Below are 14556 nucleotides of genomic sequence, written 5' to 3' on the forward strand. Positions count from 1 at the left end.
TCTATACTTAAATGGCTGAATTCTATAGTATGTGAATTACATCTCAATAAAGCTGTTTTAGAAAAAGTGTGGCATTAAAGCAAGGACAGACCAATAGAGGAATAGGGAAAAATCATGTGGGGAAAATTTTGTTCTTTCCCCCATATGACATGACCTGTTGCCAGCTATCCTCATGTTCCTCATGGGCCTAGTTCCGTGGCAGGCATGAGTGTGGTGGAGAGAGGATGTGCTTTGAAAGTATCTGGTAGACCTGAGTTCAAATCCCATTCTGCCATTATTTGCTGGGTGATATTGGGCAGGTTGCTTAATTTCTCTGTGGTGGTTTTCTTCTGTACAACGAGGATAGTCATACCTATCTTACAGAGTCTTTTGAAAGAGCTCAGTAAAGGCAGCCATTTTCATCCTATAAGAGAACAGAGGTATCCGAGAGAAGATGCAGCCAGTCCGGTGTCGCCCTCATGTCTGTTTCTGACCCTGGGCTAATGACTGCTGCGCATGGACTCAACCATCAGCTGAGGACGGAGGACATGAAGTCACTGGTAGTCTTTGGTTAACTTGCTGGATTTTGTTTCAGAAATTTTTTCTGCCTTACTCTACATGGTTTGAGTAGGTTGATGGCAAGCTCTTGGAGAACCGAATCCTGTGCCTTCCTTCATGAAGCCTTCCCTGACCCTGCTTCCCCACCTAGCTCACTGCTGCCTTCATAGTGTTCCCTCAGCCCTCAGGGCGTGTTGGTTCATTATCAGCTCGTGCCATTTTTCTTTATTTATACATCTGCCCTGCCCATACACTGAGCAGTCCAGGGCAGGGATGCTGGCTTTTTCAACCATGGGGCCCCAAGGCCTTAAGCCCTGTGCCTGGCACTAATGTTTGTGGAATGAATGCCCAAAGGTTTCAAGTCTGGTGACAGAAACCAGATTGGAACTGGAAATACCAGTTTAGGCACCATGTGGGAGAGGTTAGCAGGTGGGTTTCCCTGGAGCAGTGTGTCTGTCCCGGTACCGCCTTAGGGTGTAGGACAGCTGCCCAAGCCAGTCTTGTTCTCCCCCAGAGGGTCAGGACAGCTGCTCTCTAGCTAGGAACCTGCTGGTCGAGGTTGTGGGGCCCGGGAGAGAATGCCCCAGCCCTACTGGAAGGCCAGGCTCATGACTTCATCATCCCACCACTATCTGCATTCTTAATTCAGTTCAAATCAGATTTTTATTACGTGGCAGCTCTGTCCAGGACCCACTTCTGATTTATTGAGGGAAGCCAACATGGAGAGGTAGTATAATGGTTAACAGCTGGGTTCTGGAAGCGGACTGCCTGGGTTCGGCTCCTCGACGTGACAGCTTTGGGACACAGGGCAGGTAATACAGTCTCTGTACCTCAGTTATCTGAGCTGGAAAGTGGAGGAGGTGACAGTCCCCTGATGGGATTCTTTTCATGATTAACCCTAAAGTAAGCACTATATGATTGTTTACCAAGCAGCTGGTGTTTGTTGGATTACAATAAACAAACAAACAAACTCACTCCACCTCGATGTGGTTGACCTGTCTCATAACTGAGAGCCTAAATGGGGCCCTGGGGCAAAGGAGAGTTTTTGATCATGCTAGCTGATGAAAAGGAAAAGGAGATAAGTCAGCTTGGTTTGCCAGAACCCAGGTGTTTGTTCTTTCTTAGTGGAAGAAAATACCCCCAGAAAAGGACTTTTGTGATCATATTCTTGTGCTGCTTAAATTTAGTTAAAATGCTTTGGAAGATAACTGCCAGGCCATTAGCTTTAGAAAGCCCGTCTGTGCGTTGTGGTCAGGAACACTGAAGTAGTCTCTAGAAACATTATTCAGTCTTTTCCAGCTTTAGTGTCCCTGGATAAGATGAACTTTAGGGCCATTAAACCCCCAGTAAGCCCCAGGAGGAAGGTAGCTGGCTTCCCTGCAGACGAGGGAGCGGGGCTGGCCCCGTGCTTCAGCCTTGCCTCTGTTGAGCGCTGCAAGCGATCTAGCAAAGCTGCTCGTGGGGTACAGCGAAGTTTGCATGGTGTGGGGCCAACGGCAGTGTTTTGGTTGTTGTTTTTTTTTTTTTTTTTTTTTTTAAGGTGGGGGAAATGGTAGTATGATTTCCAAGTAGTATGAATTATCATATGTCAAATAATTGAGCCTCGTGTTGATATGATCCTTGCTTTATTGTTGTTTTTCCATCAAGGAATTTCTAAATACAGATTTTGGAAAGATATTTTCAACCTATTCTGTTTTGTGTCACAAGGTCAGGCTAGGGGCCCACGTTGCAAGGGGGGGTCTGGTTTGGCTCTGTTCGGGCTACCACCACTTAAATGTAGCATCCAGCTTGCCGTAGGGATTGGGGAGGGTGCACGGGTATCTTCTAGGAGGGTACTTTGGGAGAAATTGAACCCTTGCAATGATTTTTGCATTTCTTGTGTTTTTACAGATTAGTTTCAGTACCTGCTCTTTCTTGTAGTGTTTGTATTTTTTGATATTGTTGCATACGTTTTGTAAAATACTTTTTATTGAGACAGAATAAATGTACATACATACAAGTGCACATACTGTAAGTGGGTGCAGCAATGAATTTTCACAAATGCAGCATATGAACAGCTCAGGAAACAGAGCCCTGCTCAGAAGCGCTCCTGAGGTCCCTTTCATGCCCGGTCCCTTTGCCATTCTGCCCTGGCTTCAAGCCCCACAGTGTCGTGGTGCCTTCTCTTCACCTTATCTAGAGGGAATTATATTGTATGTGTCCTCATGGGCGCATACATTTTTTTTTTAAAGATTTTATTTATTTATTTGACAGACAGAGATCACAAGTAGGCAGAGAGGCAGGTGGAGAGAGAGGAGGAAGCAGACTCCCTGCTGAGCAGAGAGCGGGGCTCAGTCCCAGGACCCGGGGTTCATGACCTGAGCGGAAGGCAGAGGCCTTAACCCACTGAGCCACCGAGGCGCCCCCTGGGCTCATGCATTTTAAAATGAGTTAGGACATCTTTCCCTAAAGTTACAGTTATTCTTTGTTTCTTCTTCATTTTAAATTCTTTGTAAAACTCTAGGAAGAAAGGTGTTTTGGGGTTTGGTTATTACTTTTACCTTGGTTTTTGTTTTTTACTTCTGGGGAATCACGTGAGCACATATGAGTGTCTTCGGAGCTGTCTGTGCTGCGGAGAGAGAGCCTGGGTTCTCCAGCACTGAGCCCGCCCCCTCTTCCTCTGCGTCTCCCACTGTTGAGCTGCTTTGCCTTGCTATTGGAGTCCCAAAGAGAAGTTGAGTTTACTGTGTAGGGACAATGCAAGATCATCCCGTGTAAGGAAGTCCCTGTCACATTAACTCCTGTGATGCCAGGCATCTTAGCTTCGGAGCAGGTCTTTTTTTACTTCTGAGTGGAAGGATCAAATACAAGGAGAGATTCTAAGACGGTCATAGGCAGTATAAGTTAGTTTATATACAAGTTGATTTTGGAGGGGTATTATGACTTTTGTTCTCCAATCTCCTCTCTCCGACTTTCTCTCATATACTGAGATTCTGTTAGACCATTTTCCAAAAAGAAAGCTCTTCTGTGATGGCCCTAGCTGGCCGGGAGCAGAGGTCTGAGAACCTGGTGCCTGGAGGGTGCCTGCAGCAGCGTCGGGGACTGGCCTTATCTCCCCGCAAGGAGTCGGCAGCCAACAGGAAATGATGAAATGTGCTGGGAGAATTCGGCTGGGAGCTGGAGGTCAGACATACCAGCAGGGTCGGAAGGAGGCAGGTACGGAAGCTGATCTGCAAAGTGAGGCAGTTGAAGCTGGCATTTGACAGAAAAACGTGAGTGTGCTATTTAAAGCCTATATTTCCTTGAAGGGAGACCTTTTTAAAAGCAGTTTTCATTGATTTTTTTTTTTTCCTGCGTGCTTGATTTAACAGAAATCTCGCCTTTTAAACACACTTAGTTTTAGAGCTTCTTGATGGCAATATTCAACATTAACCGAACAGTGTGGAGGGTTTTATCCAAAATGCCTTGAGAAAATGTCAGGGTAAATGTTTGATTTCCTTGGTGAATTGACTTTGGCCTAAACAAATGAAAGATCTGCTCTATAATTTTTACTCTGGTTTTAGAACTTACGTGCATGCTTCATTCCTAAATAGAGGAAATGAATCAGAAGCTCTGGCCCAGCTACGTACTTGTTTCTTACTGGGGAGCTAAGTGAGTTACTTGAGTTAACTATTAGTAGAGGGTTGCTTTCTTTTCCTGCTGTCAGGCATTATGTCTTTTACATGCTGCCATTTCCTTTCTTAACAGCCAAAGCTAACCTGTAAACACGTAAATGGGACTCGGGAGAAACAGGGGACAAATTAGCTTCTCTGGGTGACACTAACTGCTGTTTCATGGCCGTCTGCTCCAGACTCCCAGAATTAGCATGCGGCTTGCTCCAGGGCCCCCTCTGCCTTCCTCCTCCGTCAGTTCTTTCTCCTTCCTCTTTGCAGCTGGCCCCGGTGCCCTCTGCTCCATCTGACTGCTGTCACTAGGCACTGCGCTTTTATTTTTAGTAGGTACCAAAATGTAAAAGTTTTATTGTTCCAACAACCGAGCAGCCTCACATGCGTATTTAATTGTTTCTTATCTGCAAGTCATATTCTGGAATTGAAAATTGTGCCTCCCCTTCCCTTCTTTTTGTTTATGCATGCTGTGCCTCTAATTAGAGGGTTGCTGCTTTTTTAAAAATCCCAGTACTCGAGCGATCCATCGTGAAGTGAATATACTTTTTGGATTACCTGTTGCCGTGAACATTAGAAAGGCAGCGTCAGGGTCTTCTTCTGTTCTCCAGAAATGCCGTGCTCGTACCGTCTGTGCCACATAGAGAAGCATGTTTTCTTGCTAGGTCATTACCTTGGATGATTTGTGGATTTCTGACACTTTTAGGGTCATGTTTTCCCATTTTTTTTAGAAATTCGCCAAACATGTGATCTTTCTCTCAGACCTTAATGAGGTCCATAGGTTTTGCCCTCGCTGTTGTAATTCTGAGGATCTCCTCAAATTTTCTTACACTGTTACCTTACTGAATTCTAGATGAACTTTAAATGCTGCGTTTGTGAAAACAACAGAGAAGTATTGCCACTTGACACTGAAACACGTCTTGCAGGTCTGAGATTAATGCCAGTAGTAAAAATAAGCCCCCCCTTTCTTTTTATACTTCGTTAGTCCTCTGTTTTGCCCAGCCATGTAATTCTGCTGTTCATTTGGTGGCATAGTTGGAAAGAGGGGGACACAATATTTAGAGTTGTAATGGCTCTTGCTGGTGGCATAGTCAGGCCCTTCTTCTTTGTTGTTTTTTTTTTTTTTAACAAAGCATTTGAGACCTAGAGGTGACATACTGTCTTGACTTGGCCAAGGTCACATGGCTTGTTGATAGCTGAGTGAATTTAGACTGGCTTCTGGGTCACCAGCCTTTCTTCTCTCAGCTTTCTTCACATATTATCTCACAATTAACAGGCCCAGAAGTCCCCGAGAGTTTATGCTGTTGGTGTCATGTGGGCCTTCCTCATTTCCATCTCTGTTCAGGGCGTCTCTCCAGGGCAGCTTCTCGTGGTGGCCTTAGAACCTTCTCTAAGGCCTTGAGAAAACTTCTTCCAGTATGCCAGCTAGATCCTAGATCCTAGATCCAGGTAGAGAGGAGAGAGAGAGAGAGAGAGAGAGAGAGAGAGAGAGTGTGTGTGTGTGTGTGTGTGTGTGTGTGAATATAAGGGGAAGTAATAGTGGAAAACATGGGCCATTAATTTGAGTGAATGGGTGAGTTGCAGGGGTCCCCTTTCCATGGCAGTTGCTGCAGAAGGCACTATGCTCCTGTCTCACCAGCTTGGTCTAAATATATTTGCATCTTTCAGTTCGACCTTGATGCCAGGAAACAGACTCAGTGCCTGCTTCACATCTCCAGTGCTGGGAATCTGGCCTAAAGATTTTTCTCATTAGACTCTGTCATTAGTGAATCATGAGAAATTAATCTTTATGTGGACCAATGAAGCATATTGTTCTATTTTTTGTTAACTTAAAGAATCTGACAGGAAGTATTCTGAATTTGATACGTGTGCCACTGGCCATCACGGTAGTAAGGGATTACAATTTTCTTTCCTTCTTTTTCTTCTTAGCATGAAGCCTGTGGTGAGTTTCGTACTCAGTCTTGTTTCTCATCAGAACTGCTCTGCAGTGGAGTCCTTAAGGGAGACCAGGGGAGAATAATTTTGCTTACTTGACAAGATGTTGTTGATGTAGCTAGCAGGCTAAAATGTCAAACTTCCCGAGTTGGAATTCGGTCTTTGTTTTCAGTATCGGTAGGGCTGGTGGAGCAGGATAAATGGAGTCCAGGGCAGCTTGGGGACGGCAAAGTGACCTCTTTATGGTTCTTTTCCACCATGAACTGACGCACAAGGGAAAAAATAGCACAGGGCACAGCGCTGAATACCTGTTGACCCGGAAAGCAGAAAAGTTTTGTTAATTCACCGCCCGTGAGTGTGTTCAGCGCAGGCGCCCTGCGGTCTAGCCCGTACCGCGCGGGAAGAGTATTACACAGCGAGACCCTGAGGCCACGAAGACAAGCATCAGGGCCGCTATATTTGCATATTTGATGTTGAACTCCAAGACGTTACAGTTATTCTTAGGCGCATCTCGTTGACTGCTTAAAGTTGAGGAGTGTGAGTTTGGGAAGGTAGATGTTGTCACGACGATGAAAACTCACAACAGGGCGCATGTGGCCTGTGATCGCCCCGGCGCTGACTCTGCTCTCACCGACGGCCGTGCAGGCTCCTGGCGAGCTCTGTGCTGATTTCCAGCCGTGCACAGGCCACCACCTGGAGGCACGGTGCACCTGGACGATGGGTGGCCGGGTCGGGTGGCTTGCTCGTCTGTGTCCGCGCGTGCGTACGGTGAGTTTGCCCACCTGCAGAGTCTCTTGTCCGCCGAGTGTACCTCAGGTCTTGGGCTTGGCCCCGGGGTCAGGATGAGGTTGAGTCCTTGCCGCGTGAGAGCTCCCAGGGCAGTGGGGTAGAGACTTCTCAATGCCAACGTGACAAGTCTCCTTCTGGAGCTGTAGGGACCTGTGAAGAATGGGGGAGGTTGGGGAAAGACGTCACGGTCCTGTGGTGGGTTTCAGAGAGGGGCCTGTCAGGCAGACGAGGCAGTGGAAACTGTGTGTGCAGACGCAGGGAGATGGGAGAGAGTGTGCCCAACTTGGGGGTGCCCCGTGGCTGGACTGCAGCACCCACGCTGACTCTGATTTATTGGGCCCAAGCTGGTTCCTCTCCACCCTAACCCAGTTCTTCCTTCCGAGCTGTTTCTCTTTGTGACATTACCCCGTAGCCTGACTCCCAAATGAGGAATTAAAAAATATATATATATTTTATTTATTTATTTGACAGAGAGATCACAAGTAGGCAGAGAGGCAGGCAGAGAGAGAGAGGGGGAAGCAGGCTCCCTGCCGAGCAGCGAGCCCGATGTGGGGCTCGATCCCAGGACCCTGAGATCATGACCCGAGCCGAAGGCAGAGGCTTTAGCTACTGAGCCACCCAGGCGCCCCCCAGATGAGGAATTTTGAATCTCTGGCCTCCTCTGCCCCGCACTCCTACCTAGCATAATCCTTCACGGTGTCCTCTGTTCGTCCTGAACGTCACTGCTCTGTCCCGTTGCTTAAGCCCTTCTCCTGCTTCCTGTCTAACCTCTACAGCTGGGCCGCCCAGTACAGCCGCGCTGAGCACATGCGGCTGTTTATATCAACATGAATGAAAAGTCAGGGAGATCAAAAAGACAGTTCTTCAGGGGTGCTAGCTGCAGTTCAAGTGTTGTGTAGCCGGGGGCTGGTCTGTCGGACGGCTCAGGTCCAGACGCTCTACGATCTGTTGCCACCCTCTGTCGGAGGAGCTTTCCTTCCTGGACCGCGACCAGGTCCCTCCTCCTCCCGGAGGAGTCCACATCCCCAGTGTGGCCCTCCAGGGGCTTAGCCTGCTGGCCCTGCTTGGCCTTATTCCGCTCTTCCCTCTCGTCCCCCACTGCCGCGCTCTTGATTCTTTCATACGTTTTTACCCTAGTGCCTGCTGCACTGCCCCTCCGGAGTGTCCGTCCCTGCCCGAGCTTCCCTGCGTGGACCTGGCACCGCCCGGCTCTTTCCCCGGCTCTCCTCAGGTTGGTCTTGCTTTCGTGGGTGCTCCAGGCATCGGTGATCACCCGGGGTACTCGCCTCTGGGCTGCTTACCCTGCGGTGTCGCGGTTTGTCTAGCTCTGTGGCGGGCACCGTGGTTAGGCTGCGGGCACAGATAGACTTGATTTCAAAACTAACCCTTTACTTGCCAGGTGGCTTTGGGCAAGATATTTAACTTCCTTGAGTTTCAGTTTCTTCTTCCGTGAAGTCAGTCTGCTGTTTTCCTCACGTGAAATGAAAGCAAATGCACGGTAGCTGCCAGCCGTCGCTCCAGATGTCATTCCGGGAGCCTTCAGCCCTGCGGAGGCCACATCATCTACCAACAGTGAGGGGGTTTTCTCTTCTTTTCTGATTGTTGCACCTTTACTGACTTCTCTTACTGTGTTGGCTACTATCTCCAGTACAATTTGAATAGAAAAGGTGATAAGCAGCAGCATTTTCTTGTTCCTGTGCTTTCTGTTTGCTGTAGTTCTGGGAAGTGTTTTGTTTTGTTTCGTTGGTTTTCTTTTGTTTCAGCTGAGTTCCACATGCCCCCCACCTCCCTTGCATTTGTTCTCTCTCTCTCTCTCAGTCTAGAAATTAAATCCTCTGTCTAGCCCGTTAGTGGTTATCCCCTGCATGGTTTAACACATAACAAATCCAAAGTAATGTCTTTTCTCTCAGAAGGATTTAAAACATTTTAGCTCCACACTCCTCCCAACTTATTCAGCATTTCCTTTCTGAATTTTAGAATCCTACAAATTAGATACTATGTTTCATATAGTCAGTGCTATTTATATATGTTAGTGTATTTATGTGTATATTTGCTTACTCTTTCTTCTTGTGCTTCAAGCTTTCCCTCTGAGATCATTTCTTTTTTTTATTTTTTTTTAAAGATTTTATTTATTTATTTGACAGACAGAGATCACAAGTAGGCAGAGAGGCAGGCAGAGAGAGAGAGGAAGAGAAGCAGGCCTCCTGCTGAGCAGAGGATCTGATGTGGGGCTCGATCCCAGGACCCTGGGATCATGACCTGAGCCGAAAGCAGTGGCTTTAACCCACTGAGCCACCCAGGCGCCCCTGAGATCATTTCTTTATCTTTTTCTTTTTTCTTTCTTTCTTTCTTTTTTTTTTTTTGCCTGAAGTAGACGCTTTAGAATTTTCTTTTCTGTGATGTCTTTTTTGGGAGGGTGGTGGTGGTGGTATCTATTTTACCTGTTTGCAGATATCTAGTTCTTATTAAAAACGAGTTTTGCTGGGTATAGAATTCTGAGTTGGCGAATGTTGTTGCTCAGCGTGTAGAATATATCACCACAGTGTGTTCTGGCTTTTACTGTTGTTCTTAGCCCAGTTGTCATTCTTTGTGGTCTTTTCTCTCTGGTTGCCTCCACGATCTTTTCTGTGCCTGTGAGGTTCTACAGTTTTACTTTATCTTGGTGTGGCTCACTCTCTCTAAAATCTTGCTTGAGTTCATTGGGCTTCCTTAGTCTGTGGTTTAGTGTCTTTAGGCATGCTGAGAAATGGTCTTTAAAGATTGCTTCTTACCCATCCTTAATGTTACCTCCTTCTGGAAGTTTCTTAGATGTAAGTTAGGCTTCCCTGTTTTTCCCAAGTATTTAATCAATCTTTTATATTTTCTTTCTTTGTCTCTCTCTGTTACATCAGAGAGAAAGAAGACTTATCTTCTTATATTTCTTCTTTAAATTTGCCTTTTTGATGTCTTTAGATTCCCTTATGATCATTTAGAGTATAATAAAGTGATACAATTATATTTATTCAGCTTTTAACATTTTTCAGTGGGAGACTCGTAAGATACCTGGTTTGTCTTGCTGCTGAGAACAGAAGTGTGTTCTGTCATAGTGCATGTTTGTGCCAGAGCCTAGCATGTTCCTTGACTCATTTGTTCCACACATGTTTATTTTGCTCCTATTGTGCATCAGTGCTGAGGATATGGGGTGAACTTGACACAGATCTTGTTCTTCAGGGGCTTGTGTTCTTGTGGTTGGTGAGAGATGGTATATAAATACGTAATTTGGCACGGGAGACTGAGTGTTACTTTAAAAAAAAAACAGAGTTTAGGGGCTGATGTGTTGGAGGAATGGGGACGGGTTGGGCTTTTTAAAGAAGGTGATATGTGAGCGGCTGTGTGATGATGTGAAGCAGCAAAGCCAGCAGATCCTGGGGTGGGGGAGTGTTGTTCCTGGCAGAGGGGAAGCAGGCGTGAAAATAGGTCTGAGCCTGGTGTGTTTGGAGGCCCACGGGAAGGTCACGGCAGCTGGAGGAGCCGGGGATGGGGGTTGGAACGAGCTGGAACCTGGGGGCAGATCACATGGGACCTTGTGGGTCAGGGTGGGGAGTGTAGATTAGTGAGGAGCATCTTCCAGCATGCTGAAAGACAGAGCTGTTGGCATGTTTTAAGTTTGGTGGCTTGACCCCAGGTAGCCGAAGCAGAGATGGTGTGAGGTGGCCGCACTCTAGCTCTGTTTCAAGGTGGAGCTGATGGATGTAGGGTGTGAGGGAAGGAGAGGCATCAGGGGTGGCATGGGGGCATGTGCCCTAAGTGGCCATGTAGATGATGGAGCCCTTTACTGAAAGAGAAAGACTGGGTAGGAGCCTGTCTCGGGGATGAAGGAGCCAGAGCTGAGTTTTGGGCAGTGCGTCAGAGAGGCCCATCAGGTGCCAAGGAGTGGACTCTGAGCCAGTGGTTGGGGCTGCGCTGGATTCTGCAGTGCAGAGGAGAGTTCTGTGCTGGGGAAGTCAAGTCAGGAGGCATCCGTGGGGGACTGGTGTTGAAAGTCACAGGAAGGAGAGATCCCTTAGAAACTGGCGTGCAGAGAAGAGGGAAGAGCCCAGAAGCCTGGACCCTGTGGCCTTTCCAGCAGTGAAGGTGCTCCTGGGTGCTTCGCAGGACAGGGCTAGAAGGTGTGTGGGCACTTGTACTGAGTGAACGTAAGTGATACACAGGCCACTTATCAGTCACTTGAAGACGAGGGTCATGGATTTTTACCAGAAATCTTGGGTTTCATGCTTATGGACATTACAGAGGTGCCTAGGGCCCTTTCCTTATTTCCTTTTGAATTTTCAAAAGTTTCAATTTGAGAATTTTCTAAAGACCCAACCAGTATTCTTAGGGTGGGAAAATTAAGAAATACAGATAGGCAAAAAGAAAACTCCCAAACTCACATAATCCACCATCCAGAGAGGGTGAGTAAATGTTAACATTTATTCAAGTATTTCCTCAGATGTCTCCTCCTCGGGAAGACCTTTGTTGACTACCATCCTGTCTATAGTAGACCCCAACACTCTGTCCCCCACTGGCTTTGTGTCCCAGCCCAGCCCTCAACACTGCCTGCTGCGACATTCTCTCCCGGTCTGTCTGCAAGTCCTCTGGTCCCCGGAGCGTCAGAAGCCCTCAGTACGCTTTGCTGAATGAAGCAGTTCACATTTTGGTTCATAGCCTTCTGGACTATTTCTCTGTGTAACCACCCACTTTTAAACCTTTATTATTATTATTTTAAAAGATTTTATTTATTTATTTATTTATTTGAGAGAGAGAGAGAGAGAGTGAGTGAGAGAGTAAGAGAGGGAATACAAGCAGGGGGAGTGGAGAGGGAAAAGCAGGCTTCTTGCTAAGCAGGGAGCCTGATGCAGGGGTCAGTCCCAGGACCCTGGGACCATGACCCGAGCCGAAGACAGACGCCTTAAGACTGAGCCACCCCAGCGACCTCTTAAACCTGTATTTTTAAATAACCTACAGTAGTCAGTGATTTAGACCTCAGGGGCTACAGCAGAGCCGCCTGTACCCTTGTGGGCATTGGGTGCTGTCCTCGGTCTATGTCCAGCCTCTCTGAGCAGCTCCTGAGCCTGGGCCGTGGCTGGACACCTCATCCTCACTGCCACCTGGCCGCAGGCCTCAGGTCTCCCCCTTCCTCTTGTAAACTGCAGTCCTGCTTGCCCCTCCTCCATTGTCCTCCATCCTCTCTCCTTCCTGTCCCCTAATGAGGTGTGATCTTGTCTTCTCTTTCTGGCTGTACTGTCAATTCCTGGGCTGTAGGGCTGAGTCTTATTAGGGACGTATTTGCTCCCTTCCCCCAGCACTTAGCTAGGTTTCTGGCATTCAGAAAGTCAATGTTTTAAAAAGAAAAAAAAAAAAAAAGTGGGAAATAAAAAATAAATTTTAAAAAAGAAAGTCAATGTTTTTAGAAGATTGGAATAAATATACATAAAATTATAAAAATATTTTGATTTAATATAATTTTACTGAGTTTATCAGAGTAAATTATATATTTTATTAAAAATGCTTAAACATTTGGAACACAGCCTATTTCTTGAGCTAGCCAAACCGAGAAATGTTTTATTAAGGATAGGGCCTTGAAAGTCCTTTTGGAAACTCCCTTTGTCGTCATCTGTGCCAGCTCCAAAGTGTATAATCAGTTGTTCCTTATAATCCTGGGGCAGCAGCCCTTTCTGCCCAGGGGTCCTGACCCCATGCTTTAATGAAACCACCTTTTAGGATTTAAAAAAAAAAAAAAAAAAAAAGGAGAGGTTCTTTCTGCGTCTGTGTGAGAGAGAGAGAGAGAGAATGTGTGTGTGCATGGACACATGCTTGGGCATATAGGATGTGTGCATTTGTGCGTGTGTGAAGTATCTGTGCACGTGTGTGTATGTGTGTGCGTGTGAGCATGTATGTGTGCTTGGTAATATAAATTGAAGTTAAGATAGTAACCAAGGCATTTTCTTTAGAGCTTCTCAGATAATGCTTATTATATATGGTAATTAGATATTTTATCATAAATGGAAATTCTTCTTTGTAATATGGTAACTGGAAATGTTTATTAGGTAGCATATGTAAGAGGCTTGGTTTTTGTTTTGTGTTCTTGGCGTTTTCTGTGTGTAAGTTCTGCTTACTACAGTGACATCTGCCCTGTGGGCCAGAGAGACAGGAGGAGCTGGACTAGAGACGGCCAGGTAGAGTTGACCGCTTCCTGCACGCCTAGTGAATGCAGGCACTCACATCTAATGTGTCGTTTATTTTCATTTCATTTTATTTTATTTTTAAGTAGGCTGCCACCCAGCGTGGAGCCCAGCACAGGGCTTGAACTCATGACCCTGAGGTCAAGACCTGAGCTGAGATCAAGAGTCGGACGCTTAACCGACTGAGCCACCCAGGCACCCCAGTATGTCATTTAAGTGTCTCATAACGTCCCATGAAATAGGTTGGCCATGTTTGTCGCCGTTTTACACATAAGAAGACTGAGGTTTAGGAGGTAATAGCTAGTACAAACCTGCTCTTTCTCCCTGTTTAGAGGGAACTTTAGTTACTAATTCTGTGTTTGGTTGTAGCTCAGTAGTTCTAGATTGTTCCTTGATAAGTGGGTTCCCTATTCCTTTTTCCAAATTACTGGGGTGACCTTCATGTTATATGAGCTTCTTAAGAAATAAAATCACTGTCAAGTTAAAACTCCGTTGTCTGTTGTCACACCGGGTCCACACTGGCCCCGTAGCTTTCTCCGGAGCCGAAGGCTTTGGCCTATGCTTGTACATTTGAATGAAACGGAAGACTCTCTTGAGAAAGTGGCACCATAGTTGAGTGCGTAGTACTTAAAAATCAAATCCTTTTGTGGTTTGCATGACTTTTTTTTAAACTTCAAAGGCACTAGTCACAGCGCTGCTTGAGAAGTATTTGAGTAGTTTACTTCCTGACGGCTCTGATGAGCGTGATGTCTCATCGGTGGTTTCCCGCCCGTGCTCGCATCAGGACGAGCTGCTTTTTGTTGCGAGGAGAGCAGCGGCTCAGAGCAGACGTCACCCTTCCTGCTGTGTAATGAGTGACACAGACAGGCGACCCGGATGGCGTGCCCTTCGGCACCCCACCATTCTTTGGCAGTTATCTCTCCCTCCTTGAAAGCCACAGCCGCTTTGGGGCTTGGCCTCAGAGCCTGGGTGCCCCTGGGCTGCAGTTTGTGGCCCTTCTCTTTGCCACTCAGTGTCCTCCACCTGGAATGCCCTTCCTTACCTCCCCGGCTGCTGAGTCCCCACTAAACATCAGCCCCGTGCACCCTGTCCACACCCTCCTGTGTGGTCCCACTGCGCTTTGTGCAGAATTCTCTCCTGGTGCTTGGCCCTGGGATGGGGACTAAGTGTCTGTCACGCTTGTGAGAAGGCACATGACTCTGGTCGTGTCTGAAGGCTTTGCGACTGGCCCCTAGTCCCCCTCACTCCGGCAGCTCACTGTCATCGAAGGCCTCTGGCTCTGTGCCAGGTCTCAGACAAAGGCCATTTGATCCTCACAACCTCGAAGGCAGATTGGATTCCATGTCACAGAGAAACAGTATCAATCACAGACCTCTTCAGCATTTTGCCAGCAGTGACTGGGCCATTCCGGGGTCCTGCCAGTGTGTCTCGTGAAGAATCCTAGACGCAGACTT

The 14556-nt window shown here is 46.9% G+C and overlaps 1 protein-coding gene across 5 annotated transcripts in view; it reads left to right on the plus strand.

The window, feature by feature from the left end:
* Positions 1-14556, plus strand: part of PACSIN2 (protein kinase C and casein kinase substrate in neurons 2) — a 129943-nt gene that overhangs the window by 44083 nt on the left and 71304 nt on the right. Inside the window, exon 1 of one of the 5 annotated variants that reach the window (XM_032882836.1) lies at positions 3681-3788. The exons of the other annotated variants lie outside the window; for them this stretch is intronic. The gene's annotated coding sequence lies outside the window, so the exon portion shown is untranslated. Of the gene's footprint in view, positions 1-3680; positions 3789-14556 lie in introns of those variants that run through there. 5 annotated transcript variants of the gene reach the window in all.

This window comes from Lontra canadensis, unplaced genomic scaffold (genome assembly GCF_010015895.1).
Source record: "Lontra canadensis isolate GAN:19392208 unplaced genomic scaffold, GSC_riverotter_1.0 scaffold84, whole genome shotgun sequence".
Taxonomy (NCBI): Eukaryota; Metazoa; Chordata; class Mammalia; order Carnivora; family Mustelidae; genus Lontra; species Lontra canadensis.